General features: G+C 56.3%; 1 protein-coding gene across 4 annotated transcripts in view; it reads right to left on the bottom strand.

Annotated features, from left to right (window-relative positions):
• Positions 1 to 15,567, bottom strand: part of LOC105701191 (protein tincar) — an 89,915-nt gene that overhangs the window by 61,169 nt on the left and 13,179 nt on the right. For 2 of the 4 annotated variants that reach the window (XM_012427714.1, XM_012427717.1), the window contains exon 3: positions 5,124 to 5,187. The exons of 1 other annotated variant lie outside the window; for it this stretch is intronic. The gene's annotated coding sequence lies outside the window, so the exon portion shown is untranslated. Of the gene's footprint in view, positions 1 to 5,103; positions 5,188 to 15,567 lie in introns of all 4 variants that reach the window. One more of the 4 variants, XM_012427715.1, reaches the window with a different exon arrangement.

The following is a 15,567-nucleotide window of genomic DNA, read 5'->3' as shown; positions in this document are numbered from 1 at the left end:
TGGCGAATTATTCCCTGCGCCAATTATTTTCGCACGGGGATTACTGCGAGCACGGTGAATTTCGCGGGGTAACGTTAATCGTTGCGAAAAAAAAAAAAAAGAAACGGCAAAAAATTAGGTAACTCCGTTTTGAAAATCGGCCGCGATTGCTCGATCCGCGATTACTTCCTGTCAGCCCAGCGCCTTCGCGAAGGCGACTAATACACGGTAACGCGTTTACGCGTCGGGACGCCCATAGTCGCTCCTAGCCAGCTCAATAATCGCACCTCCGTGTATATCCGATGGACCGTAAATTATGTTGGCTCGGTGAAGCGACGGCCTTCGCGAGCGCGACGCTTCGGAGCGAAATCGGGGCGACGTCTCCGCGATAGCGCCGGATATGGCGAAGCCGGATCGTTGTATACGATCCGATTGATGTCTGATAGTGGAAACGTAGGGAAATTACTTCGGTCTGGGTATATATCCGGTCCGCCGGCGTCCCTGGATATTCGATTCCGCCGAGCGGAGAATCGATCTCCAGGAATCGGGAAGAAGCGAACGGCCCGTCGAGTGACTCCGAAATAATCCATTCGAAGCTTCCCCCAGGAATTCGCTCCGACGAGGTGGGAGTTAATTCCCCCGGGGCATCATCGCGCAAAATTATCCCCGAAGAGCTTTGCGCGGCGTCGAGCTCGTACTCGAAGTACGCACGCTTGGAGGCGGCACATCAAAGATCGGGGAATTGATTTAACCGCGGAGCCCTCTTCGCGCGGGGGGTTTAGCCGGCAAACACGCGGAAAGTTCTATTGGCGAAATAATTTGAAGTAACGGGAGGGGTGAGCCTTCGAGTCGATTACGTCTCCCGATGGCGCCCGCCCGGCATGTAAATTCATGGAAATGCCATTAATTAAAAGGGCGCATTACGCCCGGACGCTTCTCCGTCGTCGCCAAAGTCGACCCACGATTCCGCAAACGGGGGGCATCGACTACGATAATTAAAGTACACACCCCGGGTAATATCGGCGTATATTCCTCTCGGTTCCGCGACCAAACGACACTTGGACACCTACGAGACGGGTTCGCGCGATTCGCTTGGATTCATTCAATGGACTCCACTTCCGCGTCTGAGGCTTTTTTGGGGTGCATACGATTTTTCCGCAAAAGCTCGACGCGGTCGCTCGTCCGGAAGACAAACGAAACGAACCACGGGGAAGTTCGTTCGTTTTATTTTTTGCGAGCGAACAAAGCGGCCCGACGTACGGTCAATTAGAGAGTCTCGGTTAAAAAAGGGGGAGCCGTCTTTCGCGTTTTTTGGTCGATCGATGATTGGCGATTCTCGGGACGCCGAGGGGAAATTTAAATGCGAGGGGCGGCCAAATGTCGGAGGCGGCGAGGGAGAAAAAAAATTGGGGGGAAACTCGCCGAGTAGCGGCCATTTCGCGATGGGATTTATTTCAATTTCATGAGCTCTCCGCGACTCCGAAACTCCCCGACATTCCGAGACCTCCATCGTGTCGCCGGCAACTCGGAAGCCGTCGAGCCAATCCGAAATCCCGGATTAACGAAGGGCCCGGGACAACGAGGATTCCGAACTTCTCCCCTCTCGGGTCGGGAGTTCGGGGCCGAACGGAAAATTAACGAAAAAATTCTCTCCGAGAAGCGATCGAGAGCGAGAGATGCAAATCGAGCCGATCGAGACCTCGGGAGACAGGAATACTCGCGGGCGAGGATCAGACGAGAAAATCGAGAATGAGGAAACTTTCATTTATTCCCACTTTTCCTTAATTATCTGCGGCTTCGATCAATTCGGAGCAATCGCGGGATCTTCGAAGGTAGGAAAAGCTCGGAGAGAGGAGCGAGCGGGAGAGTCCTCGGGTTTGTCGGCAAATAAGTAAAGACCGAAGTTAACTCGAACTTAAACCTTCCGTCTAGACTAAACGCTCGGCCGAGTCCGCCGCGGGCTAATCCGCTCTAACGGAAAGTGAAACCGAGCGAGGACCAATCGTTAAGGATCATCCGGCGGGAAGAAAGCGAGAGGCGAAGAAGATCCTTCTTTCCTCCCCCAGGAACCGCGTTCGAGGCTCCTCCCGAACTAAATCCTCCTTAACTACGTTTAACGCCTCCACCGGCAGTTGGTCGAATTTCCTCGAAAGACCAAACCCAGGAGAGGAAGGAAGAAAGAGATATCGTCTTCCTCGTTTCGAGCACGGTCGTATCTCCGTCCTCGAGATGTATCCGGGAAGGGCATTAAGCCCGTTCCAGGAGGTTTTAAGTCCGCCTGACAATGAGTGATGTAGGTTCGGTCTTGTATATTGAACGAGGTCTCCCGTTAAGCGTTCATAAATGAAGAACGATAGGAACGAGGATACTCTCTAAAGGAACCTCATTTGGCTGCTATTTGCAACCCGAGGACTGAGTGCGATCCGACACCGACGAGGAGGGCTCGAGGGACGTCTTCGCAGCGGATGCAAATAGACATTTCCCAAACTACGAGTTATTCTTCCCTGCCTGGATCGATTTTACCTCAGCTTCCAGCTCCTGCTAATTTCCCCGTGCTTAATAATTTCGATAATTTTTTCCGATTAATCGTCAGACCGAAAGAATGACCGCCGATCGATCGGTGGCCATTTACGGGACGGCGGGAGAGTAGCCGCATCGATGGGATCACGGCGTGAACATCCCCGGATGGACCGAGATTTAATCGCATCGCGAGCCACCCAAAACGTCGCATAAAGGACAATTTCCTCCGCGGTTGGGGATCAATTAGTCCTGCTTCCTCTTCCTCTCGGTTTCCCGTGAACGCCTTATTAGCGGTGCGATATGATTGGCATCAAGAAACGCAATCGTACCGGCAACCACTTCGAACTAATTTCCAACGACGTCCCCGCGGAGCAACAAGGGGATCGAGCTTCTCGAGGTTCCGACCAAATCGGCTTTGCTAATTGAAGATTACAATGTAAGAACGACCTAAATCACGTTTGCGTCTCTCTCAAGGTAATTGCATCTGCCTAATAGCCAAATGCGGGGTGGACGTCACATTTACCATTTTAGAAATTAAATCGGGATCTCAAACGAGGCATGCGGGGTCGAAATTCTTATCACCCCGTCCGTCTATCGGTCATCCCGGGCAAAAGGGATTCCGAAAACCAGGCGCAGAAACAACGGAGAGGTGAAAACCTGACGAGAGCGTTTCACCGCTCGTTTCGTCTGGCCATTAATTTCCCAAGGTATTTTATTTCGGGGGTTCCCGGCGCGACATATTTTCGCGCCGCGAGACTGCCGCGATATCCTGCCCGCCACAAAAGGGCTTCAATGTTTAATCCCAAGACCCGGGGTGAAAGAAGGAATCCCCTCCCCGGAGGTCCCCTGACCACGGAAGGAGGTCGAATGCGAAGAAAGTCACGGGGATGAAGGAAACGAGTGAAAAATTTTTTTTTTAAGTATAGGAAGAAGCGTACTCGAATTTGCAAGACGGCGAGACGTCGCGTCGAGCCGGCTGAATTTCGGAGTCGAAACTTGGGCCGATCGCCGAGAGCTTTAAATACCTAATCTCCCGGAGGGGGCGAATTCGGGGGGGACTCAAATCGTAGGAAATCCTCCACTTCCGGCTTCCGGCGACCCTGTCACGCGCGGCTGCGAATCGAACGCGCGAACTCGCGCAGAACTCGCGCGCGAACTCGAAGCCCCGGAAAATTATTCGAGCCCGAGAGCCCGAACTTTAAATATTCAACGCGCCGCCCTGCTCGAGCTTTCCTCCACGCGCGCATATCCGAGGATACCTGTGTCCTGTGCACACCTATATACGTTGGGGGTGTTCCTACCCCGAGCGGAGCTTTCGCGTACATTCCGCCCCCTTACGCCGCCTGGCCTCGTACATTATACCCTCCTCCACCGCGAGGGCCGAGCTTCGTTAATAACTCCTCCCGAGCTCGCAGGTGCGTCGAAATAAGCTCGCAGGAGAGCTTACGCGGGATCGAGGGGGGATGAAAAAAAAAAAAAAAGAAGAGGGAGAAAGATCCGCCGGTCCTCATTTAACTTGCAAACAAAGCTAATTCGTGCCGCGCGGTTAGGCAGATCCGCGAGCTATTCGGGGACGCGAATAGAAAAAAAAATTCATTTCCTTCCCGGGAATGGCCGGGACGTGTTTTCCGCCGGTCGGGTGTATTCCCTAAACGAGTCCCCGGACGAGTTTCTGGATCAAAGTTTCCCCGGCCCGGAGGCGGGCGGAGGAATTCCTGTCCCTCTTGCCAAGTGTCGCTCCGGACGTCTCGGCCCCTCTTCCCGCGGGAACGGCAACTTTCCTCTGGATCGCGATCGCGTGATATCGCGTCAGTTAACGGGGAGGGGGACGCTATTTCAGGGTTAACGACACGTGAAATCCGTGGCGGGGAATCGATAAGCCAGGAGTCCCCTCGGGGCCTCGGCCTTCCCGGTGGCCCTCTTGCCGAGGCGCTCCCGGGGGAACCGCTAATTAACCTTCGGGAAGCGCCGCTCGTTATTCCCTTTAATTGGCGGCCGATAAAAGAGCGCCGCGACGCCGGTCCGATGGGACCGCGGGATGCGCGATCGAGTCCCGAGAGAACCGCGTCGGCGTTTCTTGTCCGCCTCGCCTTCTTTGGACGCGGCCCCGAAGGGCGGTTTAAATCAACCGGACGTTTTGGCAAGGCTCGCGGATCCGTGGGAGAATCGTCGGGGCCGGAAGCGTGCGAAACGAAAAAGGAGCCATCCCCCCTCGGGGACCGGTCCGATGCAAATTTATGCATATCGGCCGCCGACTCGTAAGGATGCACCGCGAGGTACTTATGGAAATTCGGATATAGATCCGGACCCGGTTAAAATTCAGTGGGCTCCGTGGGCTTAATTATCGTTATCTCGCCGGCACTTCCGCAGGGCCGCGGTCACGCGCGTTCGCCTCGCGATCGATTACGCCCGCGTGCGTAACGCCCGTGACGTTGCGGATTATGCGCGGCATGCATTATGCAACGCCGGGGACGCGCGTCCTTTCGATACCGGACCGGTGGGGAGGCGATGCAAGAAAACGTCCAAATAGAAATGGAACGATCCGAACAAGAATGTGAAAAAAAAAAAAATACAAATATAAATACTTTCGAGAGGATACGAAACCATATCGAAAAGGTGCTCACTCGGAGGTGGACGATCGTCGCTTCTCTCTCCGAGGTCCTAGCCCTCTTCGTGCATCGAGGCGATCTGGAAATATACGAATACGAGAGATTAAGCAAAGTGGGACGTGAATAGTTGTAAATTAAATTTTTTTCTTTTTTTTTTCCGTGAATTTCGACGCGATCGATCGGCCCTCCTCGGCGTATGCAGAGTCTACGTCGAGACGGCGCAATTAATTATCCGATACCCGATCCAATCCCTGCGGGGGGTGTATCGAGCGTGCGCGCGAGGTCCTCAAAATTTACGAGCAAGGCCGAGTGGAAGCTCTCTCGGCCGTGTTTCAGGGACCGACGAGGTCGGAAATTGGAGACGGCCTTAAAAAGCTTAGGCCTCGTCCCTTACGGGCGTGCCTAATGGCCCTAGTCAAATTACGCTTTTTAGGCCGGTCCTGCAGGACAAGCGAGTCGCATTCCCACGCGAGAGGACCCCTCGGAGAATCCGAGGACAGGACGAAAAGTCCCCGCACTCGACGGACGCAAAATGGGGACGAATTATGCGCCGCATTTCCTGGGACTTAACCCTCCGCCGTCGAGGTGCAACGCGGGCGACGATGCACTTCCGTACAGGACGCGGGAGGGGTTAATTTAGCCGAGGCATTTCTTGCCCCTTGCAATAAAGGGAAGTGCGTCTTCTCACGCGAGGGCCCTTCGGAATTCAATGAGAAATTTCGCCGGTGCAGTATGCGCGACGTGCCCCGGGGGAATCCGGGGCGGGTGCCCTCGGTGCACCGGGATACGCGTACGTGGTCGGGGCCCGGGTACTCGCCGTAATGCCTCGCTTGGATTGCGGCGAGGAGCAAGGTGGCGCGCGTCTTTTGTGCGGAATAACGAGAAGAATTCAATTAGTCCGCGGCGGGCGTCGACGCGGTCTCGATTGCGATGCACCGGGAGTTGCCCCCGGAGGAGAGAGCATTCGATTCCAGGAGTGGAGAGTGCAGGTCGGGGATTCAAAAGAGCGGCCGCGGACCGATGGCCATAGACTACCCTCGAGAGGTCCCCCTCGAAGAGGAGACTCGGCTCCAGAGTTATCCCCGTCTCTTAAACACGGATCAATTCGAGTCCCGGTTTAACGCGAGCCGCTCGTAAAGCCCGAGAGGGGACTCGGCGGCTCGGCGGAAATTTCCGCGCTTAAATTAAGCGCGGCCGTAAACCACGAGGCGAGTGCTCGCGAGGGTCGCCGCCGGTTTCGCGACCACCCCCGAGGACCCTGTGCGAGATTCCGGGAGGGTCGCCCCGATCGGGCGACAATGGCGGACGCGTCTCCCCGGAGGACTGTCGGAATTTAATTACGGCCGGAAAAATGGCGTCTTCGGGACTTCAACCCTTGGTCATCGAACCCGGGGATGACCCATCGAGGGACCGGCCGAAAAGGCTCGCAATTAGGCGAGCGAGCCGGCTAGGGTTGTAATTGCTGTCGTTAGCGCCGAATTATTTCCTCTTGTTCGGCCGCGAGAAAGGGGCCGGAGAATCGCTTAAGGGGACCGCGGGGTTGGGAAACGTTTTCGAAAAATCCAAGCCCCGCACCCGAATCCGGAGGGAGGCTCGACGCCTCTCCGGAAAATTCGAACGATTCCCTCGTGATACCTCCGTGGGAAAGTGGCTTGCGCGAGGTGGATCCCTGGGGGGTGAGTTTTCCGCGTGGGGGGGCGCGACCATTGTCACGTCGGGATTACGCGCCGCGGTAGGATGGCCTCGTCGAGGCGCGGCATTAATTAACGTGCTCATTCGGAGGCCCGGTTCCTGACATCGCGGACGCGGCCATTCACGTCGAAGGCCCCGCTGCAGCTGCGACTGCACATGCAACCGCGGTCGTTCGCCGCCGCCCCGACGGGCAGACCGGAGTATCCGCGAGGGCGGACAAAGGCTGTCGTGGCGGCATGGAAATCGGGAAACCGACGGGAAGGTAGACAGGGAGAAGCTAGGGCGAGACGAGAAGCAACGAGAGGCGCGAGCTCGTATCCCGGACACCGGAAGTAAGATATACGGCCTGCGGCCGTGCGCGTCGCTCCGATTTTCCGCAAGGGAAACGCGCGACTTCGCGTTATAGGCTGGTTTACCCGAGACGCGGCGACGTGTAAGCGGGACAAACGCGACAATCCCCGGATCTCGCGGTTCGCGGGGAACGAACGGAGGAGGGTAAAAACGCCTCGTCCAGGGCGGGTATTTCGGCAAATTATAATCCAGCAGGGTGCGGAGGAGACTCACCCTACCCCCGCTCTCTCGCTGGTATATTTAATGCAAGCACACCCGGGGCCGCGACGTCCTAATGGGGGATGTCAGGGGGTGTAACTCGCCCCGTAATAATCCGCCGGCGGGACAAACATTGTCGGCTGTCGGCCGCCCAAGTGCGTGTACGACATATTTCACGGTTTTCTATTTGCCCCGACGACCTCGCGACGGGGTGTCAACTGCGTCATAACGCCCGCAAAAAAGGGCCCGGTCGCCATAAATATCCCCTCCGTCCTCCCGTGGGAAAGGAGGCCTCCTCTCGTCCCTTTATCCTCTCCTCGAGCATCGAACGGGAGAAAAAGACGGGCCGACCCGGGGAACGATCGTTTTCGGGTGCTCTTTTTCCGACCCACCCCTCGTGGGTATCCGCGATCCTTTCCGTTTAAACATTCGTAAAACGTGTCTCGAAATTTTTTGCGGAAAGTGGAGGGAACTACTCGAATCGAGGTTGTCCATTTTTCGGGCAGAACCCGAAGAGAAAACGCGACGACCGCGAAGAAGCTCGCCGACGGGAGCGCCGACCCCGGGCCAGGGTCGAGTCAACCGTCGAGGAGGCACTTTGGGTAATTGAATGCCGAGGAATCTCATTTGGTTAAGTCCCGTGGGCTGGCTCCGTCGGTACGAGGACGTTCTCGGGTTCTGATCGATGCCGATAAAAGGCGGTCTCCGGCGCTGATCGATCCTCTCATCCGGCTGCCCCCCGGGACGGGGACCTCGTCCACTCGCCGCATCGCCCCTCCTTTCGCGAATCTTCCGGGCCGACGATCTTTTCCGGGCGTGATTCACGCGGACGCAGATAAGGGATCCTCCAAAATGGAAGTTTCCAGGACGCGAGGCTCGAAATCAGCGGAGATGCCGGGGCTAGGTATCGGCCCGGTCGTCGCGCGCCATATCTCACCGGATGCTTTGACTGGGCGGGTACAATACCGGCAAACAATGCAAGTGAGTCACTTGGCCGGTACTTCGGTGTCTCCGTCACGAGCGGGTAATTAAATACGGGGCGTCGGATTGCAAATAAGTCGGGCGCAACCGCCGAGTAAATACGGCGCGACCATGCCGAGATTCCAGATGACGAGCGGCCGTGGCTCCTCGTAAACTCGGAGGATTCGCCGCGACACCTTGCCCTAATTCCCCTAAATTCACGAGCCGCTGGTCCCCCTCTGAACGCCTCGACGAGCGATCGGCCCCGCCAACCCGGGGAGTAAAGTATCGCAAAAGGAAGAATAAGAAGAAAAAAAAAATTCCACGTCGTTCGAGGCTCCCCCGATCCCTCGAAATGTGTATATGAAAATAAAAGGAAAGAAATTGAACGAAAAGACCCGAAAGTACCGAGACCAGTCATGCGTGGGTGCACCTTGGTCGCGCCGCATCGAGCGGGGCATCGTTGGCCCAATTCCAGGGACGTCCCTCAAGGCGCGGCCGCGACTCCGGGAATCCTCTCGCGATCCAGAAAGGAGGGTCTAAAAAAAGCCCCGGGGGAAAAAGCTCGCGACATCCCGGAGGAGATGTAGGTCGGTGAACCTACGAGGTCCCCGGCTAGACTGGGTCGCTCGTAAACGTCACCTCCTTTATTGAAAATCTCGCGTATTACCGCGCCTCCGTAAATTCGCCCGGCCGTAAACGCGGCTGCATATTGGGTCCCGCGTTCGATATATCGATGCACGGGTATACGTCGATATCCTCGGCTCGGTTTCTACCGACTCCTCGCCCCGTTGGCCATGGCGACGCCAAAGCGCGAGGCTATCGCGAGATCGAACGTCTCTCGCGCGCACTTCTCTCCACCGAGGTGATAAGCGATAAGGCCGAGTTAAGGCTCTTTGAATCGCGGTTTGATCGACTGCCGGTTAAATCGAAAAGCAGGGAATCGAGGACGCGCCCTGTGCCGAAGTTATTAATAAGCCGCGCCTCGTTCCTCGGGAGCAGTAGTTCTGCTAATCGTGATATAAACGCGACGCGATAGGGAGGCGTGTTTCGTTCCGATAACGAGGACGAAAGTGACACCGACAGGGAAGAATATTTCCCCGAGAGAGAAAGCTCGGGCCGAGGCTCGAGTTAACGAGAGTACCTCGAATCGCGGATTTCCTATACGGTGATAATTTAATTTTCGCGCCTAGAAAAAAATTAAAAAAAAATTCATGACTAAATAATTCGAACATTTTTCGCTGCCGAGAGGTCGCGACCCCGAAGGGAGGAATTTCATCCACCCGACTAACCCACTCGCGTCGTTCGGTCTGATTTGCATAGAGAAATGAACATTAAGAGTTTACGATTAATTTATTTATCACCGCCGAGTCTCGGGGCGCGTTTTCGTGGTCGAAAGGCGATAACACGCGACGTGATAAACGAGGCTAACATCGCGATCCCGGAGTAGGGCATTTCGCGGCACGCGAGCCCACGGAATTGGAGCATTCGCATTTATATTTCTCGGCGTTTGCTTTCATCGCGCGGCCCGTTCTGGCGAGCCGGGTAATTGCGTTACAAAGTGCATTTCCGAGGAGCCAGGAGAAAGTAAGAGAGAGAGGGAGAGTCGAAGTTCGGGTCGTGAACTTGAGCGGAAAATCCGTCCAATATGGGGGACCTCGTCGGAGGTAACTGCAGGGCCAACTCTTTCCTTCCCCGGGGCCAACCCCTATCGCCTCTCGAAGGGAGAAAAGGTGGAGGGAAGGTCGGACACCCGGGGGAGGAAGAAAAATAGGAAAGTTAGGAGAGGGGGAGGGAGAAATACGGCTCGCGTCGACCTGGAAGAGGTCGTCCTCGAAGTCGGAGGGTCCGACCTTAACGAAGGCGGCCAAATCAGCCCCGAGTTCGTTTTCGAGGAGGCTCCTTGCCAGCGGGGATATCTCGGGGCGAAACGAGGGAAACCTGACGAGGTTCACCTGAGGATTTATACAGGTCGATCCGGGGAGGGTCGATAAATCGAATCGTCTGATCATTAGACACACGAGGGAGTCCTGATTGGGAGAGGTCTCCGCGGGGCGAGGTCTTCGCGGAGGACCACCGGAAACAAATAGAAGTCGAGGAGAGTTCCGGGCGATAAGGAGGAGGTCTCGCGAGATGGTGGAAGACGAGGCCTTCTCGGAGTGGAAGGTAACGAGGAGTCGGGAGAGGTCGGCGAGGGAGGCTGCGGGACTCGAGGCTCCGACCTTCCAGAGGGCCCATAAATCGCGGGCTTAATTGGAAACATTTTCGCGCTTAAAAACGGCAATTTGGCAGAGGGGATTCCCTCCCGGGGAAATTCGAGGCCGGCCCGGGCGCGCACCTCGAAGTGGAAAACTCGGCAAACTCCTCCTAGGGTGGAGGGCCAGACTTCGATAAGAGGCACCCTCGGGTTCGGGGGGAGGGCGTCGGGGAGGGCATTCCCGAAAGTACGAGCAGGAAACGAGTCCCATTATGAGCGCGGACAAACGCGCGACAATTTCCTCTCGTTCCGGCACAAACCCCTCGTAATGAAAATCCCCGAGCGCCGATATATACCGCGCTGAGCGCGCAATACGGAATATATTATGTACACACGGTTGCTCGCCGCAGCGCCAACTTTCCGCGCGTACCATCGATCCCGCGAGCTGGCAAAAGCGGCGAGATAAATGATTAATCCTCCCCCTCCCCCCACCCCCCTTCTCGGGGCGTGCTTTAATTACCCCGCCGCCTCGGAGATACGATTCGTCGTCAATTTTTTAGGACGGCGCGGAAAATCCGGAGCCCCTCCGATTCCGTCCCTCGAGCGAGACTCGCGATTTCCCTCCACGAAATGATTCGACGTTTCCCCCGACGAGAGAATCTGGTTGCTTCTCACGAGTCTTGGCGGTTCCTCCGGATTCTCGTCTCGTCCGTCAATCGGTGTCGATACCCGTCAGCCCGACAGGGCGCGCGACTTTTCCAGGGGTAGCAAGAGCGAAGTGCCTCGCCAACTTTTAATAGACGGCATGATGCGAATATTTGCCGAGTTGATTTGATTCGGTCCGAGCCGCGGCCGCGCCCCTTCCACGGATTTCGCAAGTTATCGAGGAAAAAGTTTCCGCGCGCCGGACGGAAGCGATCGACGTGCCCGGAAGTTGAGGGGGGCCGAAACGCCCGGTGGCCCGTTTCGACGTTTTTCGACGTTTAACCTTGAGTCGAGCCGTGCAAGCCCCACGGGAGGGAATTCCAATTAAAAGCGCGTCCCCCGCGCCGGGCAAAAGCGAAACGCGAGCGCGCGGAAATTCGCCGGAGCGTCGATTTCATCCATTCGTGGGAGTGAAAAAAGAAAATATCGCGGACGAGTTGAGATTCCAGGTGCAACAATCGCTCGAGCTTTGGTTTACTTATTTTTTCGATTATTTGCTACTTCGAGCAAGACGCGTCATTTTTTTTTTACCCTCGCGTTAATTTTGCCCAAATTCGACGGCCGAGGTTTCTTCGCGAGAGTCGACGAAGACTCGGTCCGGACTGTCGAGCAGACGAGAGAGTAGCGGAGTACTCGAGGTGCAAGTCGTGTAATTTGTAGGGAATTAGTTCCTTTGGTCGAGACAGCGCCCGGATGCTCAACCTTCTTGACCTACATTCCTCCGCTAGGACCGAGTTCCATCCACTTCCGTTTCCGAGCTGCATCCCTGATTACAGAGAGGAAGAGAGCGAGGAACTCCCTCCGGCCTCGAAAATGGTCCCCGTCGTTTCCCTCGCCCTGTCCATTAATTTCCCTTCGTCGTCCTTCCTCCCGGAGTTCTCCCTCGAGTTGGCACGAGGCGAAGACGAAGAGAATAAGAAGAAAAAAAAAAAAGAGGAGCCAGAAAAAAGAAAAATGGCGGAAAATTGTAAACCTCGATCCAATAATCCCGCCGCGCTCTCGATTAGCATAATTGGCCCGGAGCACCGAATCCGGGACAAGGACCTTAATTCCCGATTCCCGGAAAAACGCAGGAAACTGCCCCGAGGCACGAACGAGCGGCAGAACGTCTCCGCATGAGGAAACCCGCTTATCGCGAGATCCGGCGAGTCGAGATACCGAGCAATTACGGCCAAACAATTACCTAATAATTACCATTAGAGAACTCGGCGACCGAGTCGGCCTACTTTCTTTTTATCGGGCCCTTCGCCGAGGCAGGACAGTCGAGCCGATTCCACGTATACCTTCGATAGTCCTTCGCCGTCTCGACGTGTCCGCGAGGTCCTTTTAACGACCGCCCGAGGGCGGAGGACTTCGACAGGATCGGCCGACGACGCCTCGCGCCTCGACGACCGTCCTCCCCCCGGAAGACCGCGTGATTCATGGCGGTCGTATAAAACGCGAGAACAGCCAGGAATTACTATGAGGCTCTCGGCTACGCGAGTATCGACCGACGTAGAAATAGCACCGCGGGTCGCAAGTCTCGCGCGAGATATTAAGTCGGCCGGTTGCATCGACCGACTCGACTCGACCTCCGGGTCTCACCTCCGGGTCGTACCTCCTGGGTGCACTTCCCACCTCGAGGACCGCGCGACACCTCTCGGCCGAGCGAGTTTCCTCTTCCCGAAAGGCTAACGCGGGGTGAAAAAAAAAAATAAAAAATAAAAAACAAGTGGATAGCGTGCCCTTTCCGCGGTGCCCCACCTGGAGTCCCGGCGATCGATCGCCAGCAACGAGATCGCACTTTGGTTCCTGGAGGGGAACGAGGAATAAGAAAGACGAAGACGGTCCGAAAATCCCGTCTCGGGGGAGCGATGAAGGACCTTTCTCTCCTCTTGGCCCTTTTCCGAGCGTTCGAGCGACGGAAAGGGGTAACTCGAGAGGGCTAGGCTAGTTCCACGGCTCGGAGCTCCCCGGATGGCTCGGTCCCTATTGTCCGCCAGCAGTTTACGGTAACCCTACCCTCATTGTTCAAGCGGGCCCTCGTAAGCTCGGCGTTATCCCTCGGCAGGGCGACAGCCCATCGACGGGGGTCGGCCCACCGAATATCGTCGCCCCGGAGGGTTCCCTCTCGAAAGTCACCTGACTGCGAACCCATCGTCGTGAGAACACTCCCGAATCGCGATGCACTTTCCACCGGCCCACGAGACGGTAAAGAGAGACCCGTACCCGGGCCGTCGTGACGGACCGAAAGTGCAGTTCCCACGCGGAGTTGCATTCTGCATCCGATACCCTCGCGATTCGGTCCGATCCGAAAGGCCGGCGACGCGAGTTGGGATCTCAAGTTCCGAATCGAAAAACTTTCCCCACCCAACCCCCCTTCGGGGTAAGAAACTTCGAAGCGAATGGGACGGCGTTCCGCGAGGCGAGAAAATCGACTCGCGGGAAAAACGAAACCCCCCACGATAAATCTCGCCCATGCGGAGATCGAGTTTCGATTCGATCGAGGGGAACAAAGCCGCAAGGGAGGTCAGGGCGATCCGACTCGACGACGAGCCGGAGAACGTCGAGACCCTTCCAAGGAGGCGAGATCGGCCGGTGATCGAACGTCGATTAAACCGTCTGCGGTCGATCGAATTATCCTGGCCTCTAAGGGGAAGGATCCCGGCACTAAAATAAACAGGGAGAGGCAAGTCCTCGATTGACGCGCGAATCGCCGGCCGTAATTCCAGCGAGAGCGACCGGTACTAGGCAATCTTCGATGCAGATTGCGAGTCGAGCGCGTACCAGCGACCAGATAGTGAAACGCAGATAGTGCTCTCGAATCAAGGATAATGACTCGCCTCCGAGTCCGAGATGGAGGGGACTCGATATCCTCCTGCATGCGAGAGCGATCGAAAAGATTGCGCGGCGCGTTCCTTCCTCGTAGTTGGTCTACGCGACGTGAAAGAAGGAAAGAAAAGAAAAAAAAAAAAAGAAAATAGGTTTATCCTTGCCGCGCCACTTGGAAGCGGAGTCTCTCAAGGATCGGGGAATAAAAAGGAGCGTTCAATTATCTCGTAAAAGTTACCGCTCAATCGCGGGTACTTGGATATTCTCCTTGAGGCGCTGATCGCGGTTCTTGCGCGACCGTTCGCGGAAAAGCTGTCGCGGGTTGAAATTGTACGTCCGGCCCGGGAACGTGATCCCAAGGACGAGCCGGTGGAGGGTCGCGAAGGATCCGTCATTCGGGTCGCGCGCAATTCGAGGGCGGTCGCGACGCCTGAGGATTAATCGCGACGTCGCTCTCAAAGGTGCGATCGCCATAAAGTGTCCCCGTCGCGGCGCGAAACGTTCTCGCGATAAATCAGGCGTTTAATCGCGGCTCGCGATCCACGAGCGAGTCGGAAGCAAGTCGGAGCTGGCATCGCTCTCGCCGTCCTCGGCCATTGTGCCGGAGCGGAAGTCGTGCGCGTGCTCGTCATAAAAGACACCATTGCCCTATCGAGAGAGTCACGGCGCGGACAAAGGACGACCGCAATCGCGGCGGGACGATTTCCAGGACTAGCTGCAAGTTTTAATCCCGACTCGATGCCCGTTCGATCTCCCCGATCGGCGAGAGTTCTCGCCGGTCGCCGGATCGGAAACCATGGCGGGCGAGTTCGACCGGCGGCCAGGGCACATAACCGGAAACGCGTCAAATATGCTAACCCAACGCTCCCCGGGAAAATTGAGTTTGACCGCAGGCTGTCGTTTGCATACGGCGTGCCCCGAGCGTACGACGCACATCGACGTACGGCCGGGCCGGGCGCGAGTACACGGAAAAGCCCAACTCCGGGATAGGGTTGAATAATAATCCCGGATTACGGATGGAGGTCCTCTGGGATGGCGGTCGTCGAATCGTCCCGCGCCATGGTCGGGTCTCCTCGGGGAACGAGGTCCTCCGGGAGTGACCCGAGCAAAAAGGGATAAAAAAAAGGAAGAAATAGTAAAAAGAAGGAACTTGGTCGAGGAGCGGGCTGAAATCCAAAGGAATGCCACGACGTTCCTTTGTCGAGGAACTGGTTCACCTCGAGTCGCGATTTTCAGTTCCCGCTGCAGTCGTCCTCCGAAGGCCGCCTCGATGCGCCGTAAACGGCAGATGCGTCGAGGTTTCCAAGGTGGACATTTTTTCCCCCAGTCGGCATTTTTTTTTTTTTCGGGGGTCGAATAGATCTAGGCTGAGATTCGAAATGCGTTTTTCACCTCGAGGAATGAAGGCTCGCCCTTAACGTCGCCGTTCCTAATTCACGAGCGAGGGGGGTCCGCGATGCGGAGTTCGGAGGCACCCGCGGCGTTCGAAGGAATTATTTCCCCGGAGAATAATTAATTTCATACCGGGGGAAGAAAAGGAGCGCG

Source organism: Orussus abietinus, unplaced genomic scaffold (genome assembly GCF_000612105.2).
Source record: "Orussus abietinus isolate OABI.00-Male unplaced genomic scaffold, Oabi_2.0 scaffold5, whole genome shotgun sequence".
In the NCBI taxonomy this organism is placed as follows: domain Eukaryota; kingdom Metazoa; phylum Arthropoda; class Insecta; order Hymenoptera; family Orussidae; genus Orussus; species Orussus abietinus.
The sequence above is the reverse complement of the archived record's forward strand: the minus strand, read 5'-3'. Positions and strand labels throughout refer to the sequence as shown.